The sequence below is a fragment of the Amblyomma mixtum genome, chromosome 4, assembly GCF_055824585.1.
Source record: "Amblyomma mixtum isolate Tamu chromosome 4, ASM5582458v1, whole genome shotgun sequence".
Classification (NCBI taxonomy): domain Eukaryota; kingdom Metazoa; phylum Arthropoda; class Arachnida; order Ixodida; family Ixodidae; genus Amblyomma; species Amblyomma mixtum.
Window position 1 is genome coordinate 144,108,970 of NC_143015.1, and position 15,748 is coordinate 144,124,717.

General features: G+C 48.4%; 2 long non-coding RNA genes across 2 annotated transcripts; both read left to right on the forward strand.

Annotated features, from left to right (window-relative positions):
* Window positions 1-1,669: 1,669 nt before the first annotated feature.
* LOC149348580 (uncharacterized) lies at window positions 1,670-7,901 on the forward strand. Its single transcript, XR_016292274.1, has 2 exons — window positions 1,670-1,768; window positions 7,665-7,901. It is a non-coding gene; the product is annotated as an uncharacterized LOC149348580 (long non-coding RNA).
* Window positions 7,902-10,272: 2,371 nt separating this feature from the next.
* On the forward strand, window positions 10,273-13,479 carry LOC149348581 (uncharacterized). The gene is made up of 3 exons (XR_016292277.1): window positions 10,273-10,383; window positions 11,649-11,759; window positions 12,631-13,479. It is a non-coding gene; the product is annotated as an uncharacterized LOC149348581 (long non-coding RNA).
* The last annotated feature ends 2,269 nt before the right edge of the window (window positions 13,480-15,748 follow it).

Consider the following 15,748-nt stretch of genomic DNA (forward strand, 5'->3'; position numbering starts at 1 on the left):
CTGCAAGGAAAGAGTTTCTGAGAGGCTAGGTCGTGTTGTGGAAACGTCTGCGGTCATGTTTAAACCACGTTTTCTTTATAGGGTTTTAACGTCCCAAACCGACTCAGGCTATGAGGGACGCCGTAGTGGAGGGCTCCGGAATTTCCGGTCACCCGGGGTTTTTTAACGTGCACTGACATCGCACAGTACACGAGCCTCTAGAATTTCGCCTCCATTGAAATTCGTCCGGCGCGGCCGAGGTAGAACCCGCGTCTTTCGGGCCAGCAGCCGAGAGCAAAAAAAAATGCAATACGAGAACACTTTGGCAACCAAGGTGTTGAGAGGCGAAAGCCGAGGACACTATGCCGTGACGACTTTCGGTGGATGTGACGTCTCACCGTTCCCGTGGCAATATCGACACGCTTTGTTAGCGGACGACAGTATGAGCCATTAAAGGCTTTCCCCTTAATAACCAGTGAGCCATCGCGGCGGGGCCTGTGTTTACACCAGGGATACTTGCTTGTGCACAGAGGGGAAGTATAGTAATGTTCTGCTTCTATCTTGAAACCATTTCTTCAAGCAGCAGCAAGTGGCTGTGGTGCCGAGGCAGCCTTGAGAAAGGGCCAATTGCTGTCGCCACGTGGGTGCCGCCGCTTCTTCGCCACCGTGGACTTGATGATAGCAGTGACGATGACGACTGCATGTGAGGAGGACTCCGAAAGTTTTGTTTGTTTCTAGACTCATCTCCGCCTCAGCCGAAGAAAGCGGCAATTTTCGCTTACCCCAAAGTGCGCCATTTACTTCTGAGATCGCAGTTTAAATAAAGTCTTCAATCAATCAGTCCACGTTGCTTCCTGTGAAGGAGCCGTCTTGCACCCGAGCCCACCGCTCCCCTCAATCGAGATGGTGACTTCCAGTAGAAGTCGCCCGCGGCCAAGACTCCGACCGATTATGCTAGGGCGTAAGCGCTCCTGAGTGGCTAGTCCCGAAAAGGGTCACTGGTTGTGCTAGGCCAGTTCACCCCCAAAAATAACTAACTTCTCGCCACTCTAATTTCTTTCTTTTTCCTGAAATTCAGCTGCAATCAGAGCAAAAAAAAAAGTGAGTTGATGAGGTCACCCCCCCCCCCCCCCCCCCCAAGACAGTAGGTTTCTGTGATACTCGAGTACAGCGTTACCGCGCAGTTGCGACTTATTTTTAGTCATATTTGTCTGCGTTCATTTCAAGTGTTACTGCCAACATAGTGCACCTCGAAAAATTAACTTCTTAGTAGGCTCTGCGTGGCACGTGTGTGCGTCGCGTCGCCCCAATTTTGGCTGAATTAAACAGTAAAACGAAGACCCCGGCCAATGCCTAATGCACGTAATTGCCGGCGTTCGTCTCATCTTTACTCGAAGCCAAATCATTCTCACCGCAGAAGACACCTGCTATCTCCTCTAACGGTCCACGCTCCTCACATTTGCAGATATATAGATGACGCCTTCTTTTGTAGCTGAGTGGCAGCCGGATGTGATAACTCTCTTGAAACTGAATTACACCCTTGTTACGAACACTTGTTTGGCCACCTGTAGAGTCTGCGGTACTCGCTGTGATCTCAATACCCACCTTTTTACTCTGTCCTTCAGCAGCAGCAAAAGCCTGTGCCCTTCGAACCGTCAGTGCGGATGCGGAGGACCTGAGCTGAGCGTTGATAGCCCACCTTACGTTCGTTCGTCGTGTGGGTGCCGGCAGATGTTTGCCCGAATCCTGGCCGGTTCAACCAAGGGGCGAGCTAAGGCGCCACTCAGAGGTGAGCAGAACCGCTTATAATTTGGCCCACTATGAATAATATGGCTGTGAAGTGAGCAGCTGAAGAACGCTGGCGTTCTCTCTCACCGCTAATTATGCTGTTGATGCCGAGGATTGCTTGTCATACACTACTATTTACAGTGAGCAGGTATTTACTCTTTTTTATTCCGTACAGGTTGTTTTATAGATAGCGAATATAGGAAAGAGCGATATGTGTTTGATTATTTCATGTCAAGGAGGATATGCGGCTGGGATGAAGTGCAATTAAAAGACGTATTCTTTCAGAGAAACTGCCTCACTACCAGTTTACTTTTTTTTTCTAAGGGGCGGTATAATGTTGCGGAATTGTAGAAATATAAAGTGAAAAATTGGACACTAACAAAGCCATTAGTGAAATTGAATAGTTTATGGCCCTGCTCTCTGAGATAATCGAGGTAATAAGGAAAGCAAAGATGCAGTCACTGTATCTCTCTAGATGTAAACGTGAAGCACACCATGTGAGACAGAGTTTCTTACGATTACAAGCTGACGGCGCTGTACTTAGCCATCATGGATGCTCAAAGCATCATGGGCCGGTGAGCTACCTAATGCGGGACAGTCAGATTTTTTCGGGAGCATAGAGAGCCGTTACTGAAATTTGGAATTCCGAAAACGATGTTCTCCGTGTGCGTGCCTTTGCCGCGTACGTAGTGCGCAAAAGCCATAGTGGCGAAAACACCCCGAAAGACGCGGGTTCGATCCCGGCCGCGGCGGCTGAATTTCTTGAAGGCGAAACTCTAGAAGCCCGTGTGCTGTGCGATGTCAGTACACGTTAAAGAACCCCAGTTCGAAATTTCCGGAGCCCTTCACTACGGCTTCTCTCATAGCCTCAGTCGCTTTGGGACGTTAAACCCCAATAAAACCAAACCAAGCAACAGCACGCGACGCCAATAAAAGGTTTCTCTTTTATTGCGTAAGCAATACTGTATACGCCAGGTCTAACCGGTCGTCGCGGGGTCCGGGGACCCCCCGCTCCTCAAGGAGTCGCCGCCGCGCCTAACAGATGGCGTGACGTCAGCCTCTCCGTTGCTATGGCGGCGTCTGACGTCATCTTGCTCTCTCCACAGCAGCCAGGAGGAGCCGGTCGTGCCGCGCTCCTCGAGGAGTCTCTCCATGGAAGTCACCGACGAAGAGTATATTTCTGAATCTAGTTGCTCTACTGCTTCTGAATAGTTTAACTCTGACAGACAAGCAAGCTAAGAAGGATGCAAGAAAGAGGTTACAACGTGTCCAAGAAACGGAAGAACGAGAAGAACGACTGCGGAAACGACAAGAAGCCGAAGCAGCTAAACGAGCTGTATCGAGTTCAGAAGCTGGGATTAGGCAAGCTAAACGGAATGAAGCCAAGTTGATGTGACCAAGCATAACACTGTATTGCTTTCTCAACCAACCAGGTTTAACCAGAACTAAACCACACCAATTTTTTTCGAAATGCCCTTAAAAAGCCTCTTAAGGTGTTTAAGCAACATTTTTTATATTTTTTTTAAGTGCACGTGTTAAGCACAAAGTATTAGTTGCTGCAGCATGCAATAGTTGGCCAATAGGATAGCTAGCCATCTCTTACTTTGGGCAAGCTTTGCATTTACACGCTTTCCTGTACGTTTGTTGCAATTTATAGACACGGCTTTGAATGTTAGGGCAATCTTCATTATTAACGTCTATTTTTGCATTATTTTATGGCCAAAATTTGTGGTTCCGCAGTCAGTAGTTCACCAGTAGCTTAGAGCGCCAATGGTGGCTGAACTCCCATAAATGGGGTGAAGGCTTTCTCTCTAGGTAATAGTAAGAAACTCTATGGTGTGAGATCTTACGTGGGTATAGTAAAAGCGAACAGGACACGATTAAAGGCAGGCCGCCTGATGGAGCGTTTCACGTGCCCGACTGAGGTAGTCAAAAGTGATCTGGAGTCCTCCCCTGCTGCTGCATTCATAGCCGACGTAGTACTCATTCTGCGACCGTGACAGAAATGTGGTTTACATGGATGCCCGCTCTTGCTGCAGTAACTTATAGCCACTTGTCTTATTGCTCTCCTCGGCTTGTACCGTTTAATGGGTGCGCCCTACGGTGATGCCAGAGCATGCTCGCTTAGAAAGTCTGGAATGCCACTTCTCGATTCCGTTTTCCACACTTATTTCTATCTTTTCATACTCGTGGGATGCACTCGTACAAGTTCACTGGGAGTAAATGTGCCATTTTCTCAAGCGTTCGAAGCTACCTTCGGCGCGCGTGCCTTCGGGCAGTGGCAAGCGAAGCTGAGTCTTTTGACGGCACCGCGGTTACAAAGCCCAGTCGGGCAATGTTTGTTTATTCTGGTTAGCCAAGGTCGCCCTCAAGGCCAATCATCAAGAAATATTTATCGTTGGGACCAAGTTAAGCGGTGCTGTCGCACCAAAAGCAACCTAAAAGGTGGTGACGAAGGTTCTCCCCGGCCTACGGAAAGTGATAGCTTCAGTTCTGCTATCAGTTCCCCACTGCATATCTCGGAAGCACACTCTAGGACATTTTTTCCTTTCGTCAGTGAACAGGAACGAGTGCAACTAATTGGTGTTTCGGTGTCTGTTTGCTACATTATACTATTCTTACCTCTTAAAAAAATAAAAATCATTATAGTTGTTGACAAGAATCGTGACCCCCACAGTTGCAGCAATATAAACGGCATCAGGTAGAAGTGACATCCAGATTTGGAGGAACTAGAACGCGCAACAGCCAATGAACGGAAAGCAGATCTGACGACTTTAGGAGAACGTGCTGCAGTTCGAGTCGTAACCTGTATTGACATGCTTTACCGAAGGATGAGAACAAGAAGAAATGAGTGCTGCAGCCCACTTTGCTGCAGTCCGCAGGCCCACTTAACGCAGTTTGTTACCAAGAAGGGGAGGAGTACTGCGGTACATGGAAGTAATGAACACAACTGGCATAGCTATAAGATTTTTAACTCTCATGTCTGGAACGCCTCCATGTACAAAGCTTGGGAGGTATCTGTGCCATTTTCGCACCATCATCAATGTCGGTGCTTCCATTCCTGAGGTGCTTAATAGACCGGACTCGTTCGTTTTCGTGCCATTTGTCCACGTGCTGCATCGTGGCGTAAAAAATCTCGGTTCAGCAACAGCTTGGACTTTTATTTCAGCTATGCATGCGGGAGCATCAACTAATCAGATGCGCCAAAAATCCAGCAGTCAACACAAAGCTGTGGCAGAACCGCGGGGCAGGAATGCGGCTCCCGAATGACGTCATCACCTTTCCTGCAGCTACAGGCCATCATGGAGCAGGGCTCGATCTAGAAAGGCAAGTCGACTTTCATGATGTACGGAAAAAAGATTTGGAGGCGCCACTTTTCCTTCTCCCTACAGCAGCTATACAGTATTCTCTCTGGTGGATAACAAAAGAGATGGGGGCGGCTGTACCCCTCCCTCGCGTGCACTGGACAACAGGTCACCGTCCCGACAGATCTCATGTGGTACAGTGGCGAATCGTTTGAGCGGGATACACTAGGAAATACGGTGCCCACTGACGTATTCAAGTAAGCACGAAATATGGAGTCCTATCATCCGAAATTGAATCGCTCGCGTTTACATCATCAGCTGACAGCAAAGGGTGGACGGAGGCGGCAGGTCACTGCTGACGAATTCCCAACGCGGCGAAGCGTGCAGCGAAACAATGTTCACCCAAGTGCCCCATCGATTGAGCGACACTCATAGCGACAAGTGCAAACGCTTTTACATTCACACAGAAGAACTGCTCAGGTGTCCCCAGGATATTTTATTCACATTGATCATACTGTCGTATGCTATAAACCAATATGCACTAATATCCTGAAGCATGCGGCAGTTCCCGCTTTTTTACCCGCATGAGTATGGGCGTGATGTTATCGTTCATGCAAATATCCCAACCTGCTGCTTTGTATTGTCTATGAAGCATTCCTATTTCCTTGTGATGATTATAGATTTTTTCTCGTCTTTCCTCTGTATTAGCCACCGGAATGTCACTTTGTGGTATCTAGGGCTTAACGTATATGTATTTAGCTTGTACATATACAACACAACAGTGGTATGGTTTTTTCGCGTTATGTGCACGCTGTAAAAATTCAGGGGGCACTTTGGCTGTCTAAAGTGCGTAGAGGCGAAAGCGTTTTCCGCAACACTTTGACTGCTTCTGTGGCACTGGTGGCGTCACATGTAATTGAGTACTAATTACTAAGTGATGACAAATCACTAATTAATGGTTAATTACTGATTAATGCCGCTTAAGCTTGCCTTTAGGAGTGGAACGCGACAGCGTGTTGTAGCGCTGCCAGGGAGTCCACGGAACGCCACCACCCGTTCGGCGCGATGCCTTGCCATTTGAACGCAACGGTTTTTGATGAGAGGAAATGGAGCAGTAATTCTCTGTCATCTCGGTGGACACCTGAACCGGACCGTAGAGGAAGGGAGGAAGTGGGAGTGAAAGAAAAAAGACAGATGGCCCGTAATGAAGAAAATGAAAATTGTATTTGAGGAAAGGAAATTACGCAGTAACTGTCTCACATATCTCGGTGGACACCCGTCAAAATTCATGGGGGGGGGGGGGGGGAACTTTTTTGACCTAAAGTGCGGTCACTGATGTGTGGTTAAGATGTTAAGCTTCGCCTCTAAGAGTGGAACGCGACAGCGTCTTGCAACGCTGCCAGGGAGTCCATAGAACGCCATCGCCCATTCGGTTCTACGCCTCGCTCGTCGGTAAATTGGTTTTTGAGGAAAGGAAATGTATCTGTCTCTCTTATCTCGGTGGACACCTAAACCTCGCCGGGAGGGAAGGGAGGAGGATGGCAGTGAGCGAAGACACCGTATTCACTAGACGCGCCTTTGTTCATTCCGAACCATCGAGCTGGCATGGCGGAGTGGATAGCATGCTCGTCTCGCACTCCGAAGACCGGGGTTCGTTTCCCAAGCTCGACCAATTTCTGACTCGTTTTTATTTATTTATATGGTCTGACTAGAAAAGTTAATTAGGCTAATTGGGTAATTAAGCAATTAACTAAGCTCAGTTTCACTTACTTGGAGCATCACTATATGATCCCTTCAGGTTGGTTTTAGGTTTGGTTTTATGGGGTTTAACGTCCCAAAGCGACTAAGGCTATGAGAGACGCCGTAGTGGAGGGCTCCGGAAATTTCGACCACCTGGGGTTCTTTAACGTGCACTGACATCGCACAGTACACGGGCCTCAAGAATTTCTCCTCCAAAGAAATTCTAGCCGCCGCGGCCGGGATCGAACCCGCGTCTTTTGGGTCAGCAGCCGAGCACCATAGCCACTGAGCCACCGCGGCGGCATATGATCTCTTCAATTGGTTGCATGGTTACTAGCCAAAGTACAATTGGCCCCGTTTGAAATGCGCGCACTGTGACGTCACGACAATTTCGACCAACTGAAAAGCGTGACATATCTGTCGACAACTGCTGCTTACAGCGATGAGACATTAAAGGCTTTCGCCTTAATAGATAATTATTTTTGTTGAACTTGGTTGCTAGGGCGCTCCACTTCTGAGCCGGAGGACTAGGGTTCGGTCCGTCCTCGGCGGCAGAGTTTGGACAGAGGCAAAACTCAAAAGCGCCCATGTGCTGTTTGATGTCAATGTCCATTACATCTCAGGTCATTCAAATTTATTTCGAACACACCACCACGGAGTCCCTTGTAGCCTTAGTCGCTCCTGGACGTCAAACCTCCCATACTGTACCGTACCATACCGTATGTGAAACCTCCATTCACATACCATACCATGCCGTAACGTACCATGCGGTACCATACCACCTTTTTTTTTAATAACCGACAAGTGCACTGAAGCTGGGCCACTAACGTCCTATGTGGCCCTGATTTGCAGCTCGAGCCCTAGCCCGTGTCTGGAGCGTTATCGCCACGTGGGTGCCGCCGACGCCCGGTTTTCGTCCAGCAGCACCCTACTGCCCCAGCTCTGCGGAAGAACTGAGGGAAGAAGGTGAGGATGACTGCCCATGGCTTTGCCCACGCAGCTGATGCGAAAATGACTCCGTCGTACGTGGTCTGAATGCCCCAACTAAAGAACTGAAGACAAGCCTAGACATATCCGTGTGTGTCGTTTCCTTTCACTGTGTAAGTCTTTTGCGCTGATCCAAATTTCAACGATATCTGGAATCTGGTTCTAACTTAAAATCTGATGCGGAGCACTCGCATCAGGTTCCCGCAAATCGTCAAATAAGAGAGTTCGAGTACTCGGCTACTCAGTGAGATTTTACTGAATCGAATAAGCATGCATGGTTGCGCGTGAAATATTGAGGCGGTCAAAACGTAACAAGCTTTTTCTTTCGGTATATAACTCTGAGCTTCCCTTATTTTAAATATCCGCCTCCCATGTTCTGCGCAATCGTTGCAACAAGGAAGTGAAAGTTCTAGAATCGGCGCGAAGCAACTCTGGTGAGATGTGATCGTTACGTTGGGCATTTTGTTTTTCTGTTTTCTGTGAGAAAAGGGTAAAGCTACCCTAATCAGTTTCGCGAAGTTGTGCTGTTTCATTCAGGATACTGCAAACCAAGCAAGGGGTTTTCCTATTTGCGCGCTGATAAAACAGGACTAACTATTGAAAACTAGTATGACACGACGAGTCAGGGTATTACGTTTCTGCTGTGTTCGTCCTTCGCTACTAACAAGCTGTGTTTCTTTCGTCCCGTGGGTGCCATGAAAGCCGAGGCTGGCTTTCCTCGCCACCTCGGCTATCAAGCGAGTGGAAGCGAAGACTCCAATCCGGGTGCGAACAACCAGCAAATATTTGTCCAGTTCCAAGCTCACTTTAATTGCGTGGCCAGCCAAAGTGTGCGAGCGTTTCTGGCTGCAAAAAAGCATCCCGCTTGCTCCGAAGATACTTTTCCGAGCTAGCTAATGATCGTGGCTTGTGCGCATTGTTGAGGCCTGCAAAACCAGAAAACTCGCGGCATAAGAGTTTGGTTTCAGAGCTTCCAGCCGTTACTGTATAGAGTTACTGTCTATGAGGTTGCTGGCGTCGACCTCCTGTCGGGTCCTATCCGCAGTTTCCAGACTTACTTGAGAGCCAGCGAAGGAAGCTCCATTAAGCATGAAACGGCGGAAGCACCGAGCACAGAAAATCGCAAATGCCTGATAATTCTGTGCACTTAGCACACGAATACTTGCTGTTGGGAGCACTGCCCCGTAGGTCGAGCACAGTAGTGGCTAGCTTTCAGTTCTTCATATTCTTTTAACCCGTACTTTCTATATAGAACGCGGTGCGCGTTAAAGAACCCCAGGTGGTCGAAATTTTCGGAGACCTTCACTACGGCGCCCCTCATAGCGTGAGTCGCTTTGGGACGTTAAACCCTATAAACCAAACCAAACCATCCATTAAACATTTTTATTAAATGCACCTGCGCACGCATTTTCAAAATTTATCAATATCACATACTCAACCCTTCGCTTCTCTGAGGGTATGACCCCACTTCGCCATTTCAAATACCATCAAAGTTTGAATAAGCATACAACATTTAAATTTTTCTTAGTCGTGATTAACTTGCTGAAAAAGGCACCCTGCCATCATTGATAACGGGCCCCAATTCCTTTCCCTTTCCCTACAAAGCCCTTTTAGCTCTAGTTTAAAATTTGCGAGCCTTTTTACGCAGGTTGCGTTCACGGGAACCGTACATCGGAAGAATATGAAGCTGAAGAAATTTTTCCCGGTTCTGAGACAGAACTTTAGATTAAGGCTGGAGGGCAAAATTTCGTCACTGTTTGTGGCTTTCAGAGACTTCCTACAGAAAACAAAGATAAACCATTTTCTGAATGGTATCGTATGTGGTACAGGTTTACAGGCCAGTTGTGACAAATCTGGCATCGAAAGAAAACGACGGGGTACTTTTGGCTGCTCTTGGCCTCTGTGTGGCGACTTTCCAGAACTGTTCGAGGGCAAACAGCTTAGACAGTGCTCGCTACTGGGCGTCTGTTTAATGGAGGCGAACTAACACAGCTGTTAAGACCATATCTTGTTTTCTGCAGAGCACTGCTCCTGTCTAACGTCCGCCTCACGGAGTCACCACCATGATGGGTACGTTGCTTACTTTGCTGGGCCTTGCATTTGTATTTCCTTGGTGCATACAACTCGTTTGGAATGCCGTATCATAGAGCCTCCAGTATAGTATATACGAATGTCTGTTCGAAGTAATTCTCCATCCTTTTGCTCTAGAGGCACGTGTGTGCCCTGCAGTGTCAGCGCACGTATAAGAAAACCAGGTAGTCTTATAATTCACCAGATACTCTCGATTAAACCGTTCTTAGCCTTTTGCGTCGCTTCGGGACGTTAAACACCACATTTTAAATTTGATTGAAGTTGTAGCCAGTAGCGTTGACCTAGCAGCAAAAACATTTCGTGATGACATTGTTACTTAAAATGCAACACACTGTACCTGTCACTGCAACACTAACGGTCTCCCTCTGGATGTGCAGCCCGAGTCCGTGGCGAGTGTGCCACCAATGTTTGAGCAAGGCGCGCCTATGGCGACTGGACAGACGACGTCACGAGGGTGCGCAATGCATCCACGCCTGAAGAAGACATGCTGAAGGTGAGGAAGTCTGCCAGCCGCTCTGACCACGCAGTAGACGCGCCCATTGGTCCATCGTTCGTGCTCCAACGGGTGGAATTTAAGGCGCAGTGTACTGGCCTAAACTCGTACAGGATGGGCATCGACTACGATGAAACTTGTTGGGCAGGCCGGCGAAAGATGGGCAATCGCGATTGTTGAAATGCGCGCGGTAAGTGGTCGATTCATAAACTACCTTTTATGCAATAAATGCGCGTATTTCATCGGAAACATACAGGCAGTCACAGATTAACTCTTGCGCATGCTGGACTGCTCGTAACGCACCCGTGTTTTGAGATTTCCGCTCCCAGTGTTGACGCTTAATCCGCCTAATTGTACGCATGCGAGACGTGTGCACTTGGCGAGGAGCTTCTCGTGTTCTATCGTAACCCTAAGGCATGGGGTTTTTCATTTTCGATTGCGGTTAGTGAAAGCGAAAGATCTCGTGGTCGTTTTGCCTCTTGTTGAGCAACAGAAAGCTTGCTTTTTTTTGTGTGTGGTTTAGAGTGACGATCGAGCACGAGAGAAACCATGGATGCAGCGTAATCCCTGCCACGCCACGACAGTACCAATGCTGAAATGCCTACTCGCTTCGTTCAGTTGTTTTTTTGTTCCGTATTTCCATTACTAAACAAGCTCTGCACGAGTGGCGCATGTACGCTACAAGCAAAAGGCACGAATGGACCGAAGCAGCAAGGCTGGGTGTCTATAGCGTTCCGCTGGCGATTGCAAGGCCCCAGTTTGAAATCCCTCTGACAGTGACCACATTTCGGTAGGGCCTAGATAGGGGCTGAACGCAAAATCTTTTTGTTTTGGTACGACGTCACTGCACGGCAAGAGTGCCTGGTGGTCTAAAGTAATTCAGAGCCCTCCACTGAGGTTTCGCTCATAGGCTGCGCTCATAGGCTGCATGCTGCTACGGGATCCTAATACTTCATTATAACCTACAAGAAAAAAAGAATAGAAGGTTAATTGCTTATGTTTCTTCTGCAGCTATAAAAGCTGCTGTCGTGTGGATGCTAATCAGTAACTACTCAGGTATTTGAAATCTACCTCGCCTTAGGGAATTCGCCTAAGCACAATTACCGGCGAAAAACCCACAGTGCTGTCAGTCTCTCTTATTGCGCAATACGGCCGAAACGGCTGAGTCAGCGTTGCGTGTTGAAATCTTTGCTTCTTTTCTATCCTCCACCAGGCTGGGTGTCTTTCTCGGAAACCAACTCCTATGGTCTTCCTGGTTTTCGCAGTGACATCGTCACGTCAGCGGTTGCGACTCCCAGCTACACCTCCAAGATCGGCTCCAAGGGGCTGCGGTGTGCAGCAGCTGAAGTGCACACGCGCACCCTTCGTGGCAGAAGGTGAGGAATTCTTCCACGCGTCGCGAGATGGCGCCAGTTAAGCTAATGCCCTCCGTGAATTTGATAGTGGTGTTTTTATGTGTGTGTTTATCCAGCCAGGGCGCCTTTGGTAGGCGCCCGCCCGTTACAAAGGGAAGGCTACATCATCATCATCATCATCATCATCATCATCATCATCATCCCTCTGGTTTGGCAGGAGGCGCCATGATTTTTGCAGATAAAATCGCGCGCGTAAACTTCATTCTTCTTTGCGCGCATTATTCCGCACACTCAAACCAAGTAGTATCCCCCTTCCTCATGTGAGTGTTTATGGAGGTGCGTTAAAGTCTTTGGGAGCGAGGCTTCGTCCAACGCCCACATTTCCACTGCAACTACTTTCCTCACTTCCCTTTAGACACTCCTTCGACATGGGTACATAAACAGCGCAGAATTCATTGTCTGGTGTGTAGTATTCACACACACAAGTTAATGACAGTGCAGCGAGTTATGAAAGAAAATGCAGGTCTAACGTTAAGGGACTGGAAAGGGCAGAGTGGGTGAGGGAACAAACACGAGTTAATGACATCCCAGTCGAAATCGAGAGGAAGATATGGGCTTGGGCAAGGCATGTAATGTGAAGGCAAGATAACCGCTGGTCGTGAATAGTAACGGAGATATACGGGCGAGGCCTTTGTCCTGCATTGGGCGTAGTTAGGCTGATGATGAGGGTGGTGGTGATGTAGTATTCGTTTTGGGGTTCATTATTTGCATTCAAATTGTTTGACGCGGCATCATTCCAGCAACATGAAGGGCAAACCAATAGTTTAATTACTGGCGAACTTTCTGTTATCAAAAACCTACTGACTCTAATTTTCACTTCGGATTTTCAAAGGGCGATCACTTGCCACAGGCTGCCAGTCGGCCCCGAGAAGTGTACTGCCGTGGCTCTCTCGAGTACAATGCCAGCTGTGTTCTCTGGTGGACGCCACACCCCTCGTCGAAGCCCGATCGACGGGTGGAGGCGCAGCGACCACGCTTCCAGAAGCATGTCGGCGGGCCGGTATGTATGGCGCTCTGAGTGTCAGTGAGGCTTCCGTGACGCAACACACGGCAAGAGTTCCAGCATGCGTCGAGGATAATAAGCGGAGAATATCTCATCTCTTAATATTTCATGTATTGTTATATAGGCCAGGAGCAGCAACAAGGAAAGACGCTGTTTTACAACGTATGGCCCAATCTCCGCTGAATTGAAGAATGAGTAATCATCACACGCCCGGTGGACATTGAAGTCTTTAGTATGAAGACTTCGCGAGATATTCATGTCTGCATCCTCCTCAGGCACGTCTCTCTCCTGCCTTAGCCGCCTTTTAATTCATTCATTTTGCTTTAAGCACCTTTCAGCCGTGTTTCTCATGACCCTAATCTTTCATCATCGTCATCATTATCAGCCTGACTACGCCCACTGCAGGGCAAAGACTTCTCCCATGTCTCTGCAATTAACCCTGTCCTATGGCACCTGCACCCACCGTATCCCCGCAAACTTCTTAATCTCATCCGCCCGCCTAACTTTCTGCCGGCCCCCTGCTACGCTTGCCTTCTCTTGGAATCCACTCCGTCACCCTTAAGGAGCATAATCTTCACAGAAGTTCGATATACATATTTACGTGCGGTGCACGAAATCTGCACCAAAGCGCGCATTTAGCGGCTACATCCGTGCGACCGCCTCATCGTGTGCACCATGTGTTAGGAATTGATTGCATTTGGTTTGGTTTGGTTTGGTTTATGGGGTTTAACGTCCAAAAGCGACTCAGGCTATGAAAGACGCCATAGTGAAGGGCTCCGGAAATTTCGACCACCTGGGGTTCTTTAACGTGCACTGACATCACATAGTACACGGACCTCTAGAATTTCTCCTCCAAAGAAATTCAACCGCCGCGGCCGGGATCGAACCCGCGTCTTTCGGGTCAGCAGACGAGCACCATAACCACTGAGCCACCACGGCGGCTGGTTGAATTTGAATGTTTATTTTCAGAGCGACAGCTCTACTCGATGCACCAACGGCGCTCAACACCGAGGAAGCTGTCCGCTGTTATAAATTGACCTTCATCCTTAGACAAGGACAAAATGTGCTTAGGTATATAGTTGGAAAAATAGGCAGACTATCCACGAATGGGAGCCGAATCCACGGCGGCTCGAACAGATAAGCTTTACACAAAGCTGCGCGACACACCTACGCTATCGGCACAGCCCAACACGCCTCATGTTGTTTTTGCTGTTGCCGTGGTGGCATGCCTCATGTTAAACTGCACCACACTGCTACGCTATGCATTGCGGGGAGTCGTCGTCTTCAACTTCCATCTGCTCTCTCCGGCCGCACAGCCCGCTAACCGTCTTCTCCATAGCACAGATCCGTGCTTTCGCACTGATTCCCCGGAGCAAATTAGACCCACCCCCAAATTTTGGCCTTGCCCGATTAGGACCAGACTCGATGTCCGGCCATAATTGAGCTTGCCCCACACGATGGCGATCTCCGAATTCGGCCCAGGTCATTTCCAAAATTTGGTCCGGGACACCATCAAAAGTTTACCTGGGCCATCTAGAATCGATGGTGAATTTATCTAATATTGGCGCGTTTCACTGAGAAGACTGTAAGGGCAGGTTCGTTGAGATGGCGCTCGTTTGTGTTTCTTCTCACGCTCTCGTCGCATGCTTTTGCAGGCTTCTTAAGTCTCCTATACCAAGTGCTAAAACCCCAATCGAATGCCCTATGCCGTTGACTCCAGCAGTTTCATTTTGGCAGGCATCCTCCAAAGTCACCACATTAATGTAACAAAAACTTCCCATTCACCCGTATTATCCCTTTAGCTTTAAAATCTGGCGTACTGTTCAAATATGGCGTACTGTGCAATGTTTCACTGAGCTTCAGGTTTATACAAGCCATTCCACAATGGATTTTATAAACTTATCCCTGCACCTCATTTTCTTCCTCAATCCCATAGAACTGCTTTCTATTAGTATCCATTTTGATACTTTCGTAGTTTATACTATTCAAAGTGATTTCTAATCGAAAGTAGTTCAATGGAAGAAGCGATTCCTGACGTTCCTCTGCTGATCGCCTCTTTCAATCTTTCATTTCCGTTTCTCACAAAAATCTGATAAACCATGATTTCCGTTAAACAAACCGATGATGACTTTGAACAAATCGATGATGATCGAGCGCACAGTCCACAGTCAGTTGGCATGGAATGATCCCATTCTCATTTGTGCGCCTAACATGCACTGCCTTCCTTCGCTGCTATCGGCAGCGGCAGTCTATATTATGCCGTTCTGATTTGGTCTCTCCACGTTAGGCCTCCCAACTAGAGCGCCCGTTCTATCGCTACATGTCTTCCTCCACGACATACTTCTTAACGTCACTGCCTTCCTTCTCCAGCTCGGGCTGTGTGTCCTCCTTGGAAGCCAAAGCTGGGCTGGATCGCCTCCTCTCCGGCACCGGCAGGAGGTGCCAGCAGGAGGCAGTGCATCAGTTGCCGGCAGCGGGGACCACTTCGCGCCAGCCAGGAGGAAACCTGCGTTGATCCAAAGGCGGAGGCATCTAAGGTGAGGACAAAACCGCTTCAGTGTTCCTCACGCTGTGTGCTGTAACGAACTCTCACTGTGACTACCGGCCACAATGATGATGCGGATAAGAAAGTTCCCGTCAGCTGCCTGCGTCCAATGACCCGAATCCACGCAAGAAGGAAATAACCTCTCTCTGCGCCCTGGAGACAGCCTTTCCGATATCAGCCTCCAAGAACTGGATTGGCCTTGCATCACCCCTCGCCCCCAACCTCACCCCACAGGTCGATGAAAAGGGCCCATTTAAAGATAGCTTCTTTCCCAGATCTGTATCGAATGGAATGCCTTGCCTCCTCATATTTCCCTGACATCGAGCATCACCTTCTCATTTCATGAGTTCTTACGATGCCCGTGCACTTGATTGTTGTTTCTGTTTTTCTCTGGCAACATTA